A 6290-nucleotide genomic window follows, 5' to 3' on the forward strand; every position below is an offset into this window, starting at 1 on the left:
GCCCCAAGATCAAGTAAAGCTTTCTCTATTTTTGAATTACCAATCACACATGAAATAGTGGGACAACCTGGATCTTTAAACTTTGGAGGTCTATTGTTTTGAATGATTGCACTAATTTGTTCAGTCAAAAATGCCTTCTTATGTACATTAAGCTTATGCTTAAAAATACACAAATCTTTCAAAAATTTAGCATATGATGGAATTAGCTTTATGGCATCCAAAAGAGGAATGTTCACTTTAACTTGCTTAAGCACTTCAAGGATTTCAAAATTTTGATTCACTTTTTGAGGTGGAATCAACCTTTAGGGAGAGGGAGCAGGGATAAGGCACCTTTCAATTTCATTAGATTTAGGGTCAAGGACTTCATCACTACACTTTGTTTTGGAAGATTCATCTTGTGTATTGCTTTTAGGAATATCTTTCTTAATGATTTTTCCATTATGAAGAGTAGTTACAGATTTAACTTAACTCACTTTATTTTCAGAAGAACTACAATCATCAACACAAAATTGACCTTGGGGTTTTGGTTGTGGTTGAGATGGAAACTTACCATTTTCTATTGTGCTCATGGATGTGGTCAATTTAGTAAGAGTGCTCCTAATGTCATTTATGGCTTGTGAGTTCTGATTATTAACGGTGGATTGAGTTTGCATGAATTGTTGCAAGGTGTCTTCAAGACTCTTCTTTGGAGAAGGATTATAGGGAACAAAATTTGAAGAACCATGTATAGGAGGTGCAACCACATTGTTATTCCTCCAACTAAAATTTGGGTGATTCGTCCACCCTAACTTGTATGTCTATGAATAGGGGGAAGGGTATGGTATTTTCACCATGTTCATAGCATTTGCTTGATCATGCAACACCTCTTTAAAAGCTAGAATTGTAGGACATTCATTGGTAGGGTGTTCCATGGTCTCACAAATTCTACAAACCGCATCAATTTTAGGCACAATATTGATTCCATTGCCCTTCCTTAATTCCATGGCTTCAAGCTTCCTAGTTAGACTAGCCACCCTAGCACTAAGGTCATCATCTTCCCTAAGTTGGTACTTACCACCCTTAGAGGGGTTGGTGGATGCTCTAGACCTATCTGAGGTATCAATGGTATCCCAAGATTGGGCATTCTCAGCTAAGAGATCAAAATAATCAAAAGTCTCATCAAGATCTTTATTCAAAAATTCTCCATTGCACATCATTTCTACAAATTGGTGCATCTTTGGAGTTAAACTTTCATAGAAAATACTAATTATACTCCAAGTTTCATAGTCATGATGTGGACAAGCATTAAGCAAATCTTTAAATCTTTCCCAACATTGATAAAATGTCTCATTATCTTTTTGTGAAAAATTCATTATTTGTCTTTTAAGTGCATTAGTCCTATGAATTGGAAAAAATTTTTTTTAAAATTTAGTTTGCATCTCTTTCCAAGTACCAATTGACCTAGGTCTCAAAGAATTAAGACAAGTTTTTGCCTTGTCTTTAAGAGAAAAAGGGAGAAACTTCAACCTAATGGTCTCTTCATTACATGATTGGTCATGGGATGTAGAACATACCTCCTCAAATTCCTTAAAGTGTAGGTAAGGATTTTCAAAATCTAAGCCATGAAATTTAGGAAGTAATGAAATCATACCAAGCTTAAAATTAAAATTATTTGCATTAGTTGGAAAAATGATGCATGATGGTGCACTACTCCTAGTAGGTTGCAAATAATCCTTGAGAGTTCTAATGGGTTGGTGAGCATGGAAGTTTTCATTATTTAAATTATTCTCATCACCATGATTACTTTCTAAGTCCGCCATGACATCAGCTGTGTGAGAATGTGTGAAAGAATCAGATAAATTGCCAAACAAATTATTAGAATCAATTTTAACCAAGCGATTATCACTATCACGACACCAAACATGCATGCAATATTAAACCAAGAAAGAAAAAAGAAAAGAAAAGAAAATAAAACAAAAACCTTTAACAATAAGGAGAAGCAAAAATAAAAGAAAAACTCTAAAAGAAAGCTAAACTACTTAAAAAATAAAAGAGTTGGAGAGATATTACCAAATAGGTGAAGAAATTTAACGCCAAAAACCTCTCCAAACAAAGTGGAACACTTCTCTAATCGCCTAATTCCCCGACAACGGCGCCAAAAACTTGCTGCAACTTAAATAACGCTCCCAAGTGCAGGATTGTCGTGAAGTAATAACTCGGAAAGTCTGAGGTCGAATCCATAGGAAAAAATGAATTGATTAGCAAACCACAATAGAATAAAACTAAAATAATAAAATTTAACTGAAGAGATTTTTGATTGTTTAGTGAAGGTAATTTAAACTGAGAAAAAATAACAATATATTAAAGTGCTAAGGTTTAGGGATCCACACACAACACATCTATTGGTGGCCTTAACAATATTTATTTTATAACTCAACTAAAATTCATACGAAGGATGATCTTAGTCGGATGATTTAATAATAAAAACTCAAGAATTAATTGTCTAAAGTAGTTTCATGCAATTGATTGATTTTAGGCAAAACAAAACTAGTGAATTAGTTCGCAGGGAATACTAAGCATTTAATGTGCCCGGAGTCTACGATAAATCAAAGGATTATACAGAACAAAACACTTTTCTAGATGAGTAAAACAATCAAAAACATAAAAACATAAGCATTAAAACCAATAAATAATTGTTAAGAACATACCAATAAACGGTTGAGTTTCACCCATTGCCTTAGCAAAGCTTCTAGCAAGCCATAACACAAATAAAATTTTAAAAACTGTAAAGAAACTTTAAGAAAATCTAAATTATGTTCTACAGCAGCTCTCTCTTGAATTTTGCCCTAAAGAGTCTTTAAATAGGTCAAGGAATCCTATTACAAGTTGAATTCTCGTTTGGAGAAAATCCCAGGTTTTTAAGCTTCACTTAACCGATGTTTTTGGCCCATTTAAATTCATAATTCGGAATTTTTCTAAACTACAAAGTTGTAAACCTTTAAGTTAGCGTTCCAGCCCAACTTGAATCATCTCGATTGGAAATCTGAGCCAAAAGTTATGCTCCAAATACTAACTGGTGTGCAAGCTGGAATCCTAATCCGAATTGGGCTTGGATTAGGTGCAAATTTCCTTTGATTCCTTACTCCAATTAGACTTGAATTTAATTGGGTTGGCCTTCTTTGACTTCATCATGACCCTTGTAAAATTAAAGTCCATTAGCTTTTTTCTTTGCACAACTTATTTAATTTCATTATTCTACAAAAGACAAATTCACGCATTAAGATTCAATTAAGTACAAAATTAATTATTTAGCATTATTCCAAAATCAACTATAAAATGCATGAATTAACTCAAAATAAGTATGATATGATATTATTAGAGTTAATACTGTACCGAAAACCATTTTAGTTTGATTAAAGAAACGAAATATTTCGATACTGGTTAATACCGGTGTATCGTTTCAGAATTTACAATACATATATATATATATATATATATATATGTATATTATAGGTTTTTTATTTATATAAATTATAGTCTGTATAGGTTTAATATATTTGTCATTTTTTATTAGCCGAGTATATATTAACATAAATAGTATATATTTATATTCAGGAATAAAAAGTACAATATTTACAATAAACAATAAGTGAAGGAATGAGTTAAAGCAAAAAAAGAAAAAAGAAAAAAAAGTGAAGGAATAAAAGAAAAAGCAAAAAAGCAAAAGAAAAATAGACACGTGATGACCCTAAAATAGTAAACGATATACAATAAGTGCATTAAATTGCCACACCACTCCCACCTAATAATCTGACATCATTAACTAAATAGTTAGATAAAAAAAATTTGATAGACACGTGATGACTCTAAGATAGTAAAAGATATACAGTAAATGCATTAAATTGTCACACCACTCCCACCTAACAATCTAACATCATTAGCTAAATAGTTAGATAAAAAAGTTTGAGAGACACAAAGCTGAAAGCACACAGTTGTAGTGCATTAGCAGTGAAGAAACCAAAGACACAGGAAAGAAGAAGGATAATAAAGTTGTAGTGGCAGCTACAATGGAGAGGAATGAGATATAAATTAGAAAAGGGTTTAGAAGGGGAAAAAAATTGAAAGATTTGGAGCACAGATCTCAGTCATTAGGCACCAAGTTAGTGAGTCACATACCCATTTTTCTCATCTTCTTCTTACTTTTCTTTTTCTTTTTTCTTCTTGTCTATACAGGTCCAAAACCTCTTTACCGGCCGAAATGGCCCGGAATATCCCAAAATGACCGGAATAGACCGGTATGACCCGATATATGAGGCGGTATGAATCATAGCAATTTTTGTATCAGTGAAGGTTCCAGTATCAAAATTTTCGGCCATATCGACTGGTACAGAATTGACTACCTTAGAAAATTCTAAAACTAAGAAAGACTAAAGGAGGAAAAAACAAATTTGTGGAGAGAGAAAAATAATAAAAAGCTAAAATAATATTTAAATAAAATGAGGAAGGAATAAAGAGTAAAATAAGGGGTTTTTTTTTTATATTATAAATTATAGAAAAAAAAGTCAAGTTTATTCTCCAATGATTCTCTTTCTCCAACCCAACTAACTTTTTCTCCTTTCGAATTTTGGTTAAGTACAAATATCATATTCATTTGAAACTTTTTGTATTATTTTTGTTCTCTTTAGTATCTGGTACTGTTTGTGTAATGGTTACTTTAAAAGTATAAGTACTTGTGAGATGTAAAGAGTAAAAGTCATAGTTTAAGACTTCAAAAGAAAGTTTCACATATATATACATTTAAATTAAGTTAGGGTAAAATTTATATTTTGTATAAATTAAAAAAAAAAAAATCTCTTTTCTTAGTTGGAGCAAGTGGTGACAAGGACAAATTAAAGATAAGGTTAAATTGCAAATTACACTCCTAAAGTTTGCTGTAGTTTGGATTTTACACCCCCAATATTTCAGAAACTTGATTTTACACCTTGAAGTTTGGTTTTATTAGCAATTCACTCCCCACGGTTAGTTTTTGCTATTAACTAACACATCACCATGCTGACATGTTTTATTTTTGTCAAGTCAACTGCAAAACTACGTAGTTTGAGTGATGACCAAGTCAAAAGCTGGCACAATCAAAACTAAATAGTTTAATGCCTAAACTTAAAACACAAACCTCTAGCCTAAACGTCACCGATTAGGCAAAACTCTAAAACAAAAAACAAAGACCCATGAAGAAGACCTCTGAGGATCTGACCTCCCTAATCCATACCCCATGAACCCAAACCTACCTAACCCATACAGAGGAGGGCTACACTACTCTGCACAGAACTATAAACTCGGACAAAAGAATAACATAGAAAGATAAGTGATGAAACAAACAAGAAGTAATGATATTTCATTGTAAACTTGACAAGGAGAAATAACAAATACAAGAAATATAATATAATATAATAAAATAATAGAAGAGGGGGACAAACCAGTGTTTAATGAAATACAGAAGAACCTAGAAGACAAACAATTAAAAAAGATGCAAAACTAGAGATAAAAAATAATGAAGCAGAGTGAGACACAAAGAAATAAAAAATAAAGAACGAAAATCCTTGTTGGCTACATGAACACTATCGGTCTTTCTTTATTATCTTCTCTTTGTGCATCTTCTTTCTTCTTCTTTACAATCTTTGTTGTCCCCGCCTAGAGCTAGCTACCATGGTTTTCAATTTCAAAGTAAAAAGCTTCTAATTTCAGCTCTTATAATAAATATGCTGGACCGGTTTTTGGGACCAAGTCGAGTTTTGGTTGTGCAAGCTTTTAACTTGGTTCATGGGGCATGGGTTAGGAAGGTCAGATCCTCATAGGTCTTCTTCGTGCTTCTTTGTTTTTTGTTTTAGAGTTTGGCTTGTCGGTGACGTTTAGGCTAGAGGTTTGTGTTTTAAGTTTAGGCATGAAACTACATAGTTTTGATTGTGCTAACTTTTAACTTGGTCATCACTGAAAGTACATAATTTTGGGGTTAGTTTGGCAAACATAAAACATGTCAGCATGATGATGTGTCAGTTAATAGCAGAAACTAACTATGGGAGTGCTAACGGAACCAAACTTCAAGGTGTAAAATCGAGTTTTTGAATGTTGGGATCTAAAATCTAGTTAACCCCAAACTTCAGGGGTGCAATTTGTAATTTACCCTAAAAATAATAATAAAAAAGGTGGGGAGAAAGATCCAGTCTTTCTAGGAAAAAATAAATGAAAAGAATGCCGGACTACAATAATGATAGGTGTAGTTTTTATTTGCGAGAAAGAATGATAGGTGAGGAGGG

At 32.5% G+C, this 6290-nt stretch overlaps 1 non-coding gene across 1 annotated transcript; it reads left to right on the top strand.

Annotated features, from left to right (window-relative positions):
* Nucleotides 1-1263: 1263 nt before the first annotated feature.
* On the top strand, nucleotides 1264-1370 carry LOC142637723 (small nucleolar RNA R71). The gene has a single exon (XR_012844849.1). It is a non-coding gene; the product is annotated as a small nucleolar RNA R71 (small nucleolar RNA).
* The last annotated feature ends 4920 nt before the right edge of the window (nucleotides 1371-6290 follow it).

This window comes from Castanea sativa, chromosome 5, assembly GCF_040712315.1.
Source record: "Castanea sativa cultivar Marrone di Chiusa Pesio chromosome 5, ASM4071231v1".
Classification (NCBI taxonomy): Eukaryota; Viridiplantae; Streptophyta; class Magnoliopsida; order Fagales; family Fagaceae; genus Castanea; species Castanea sativa.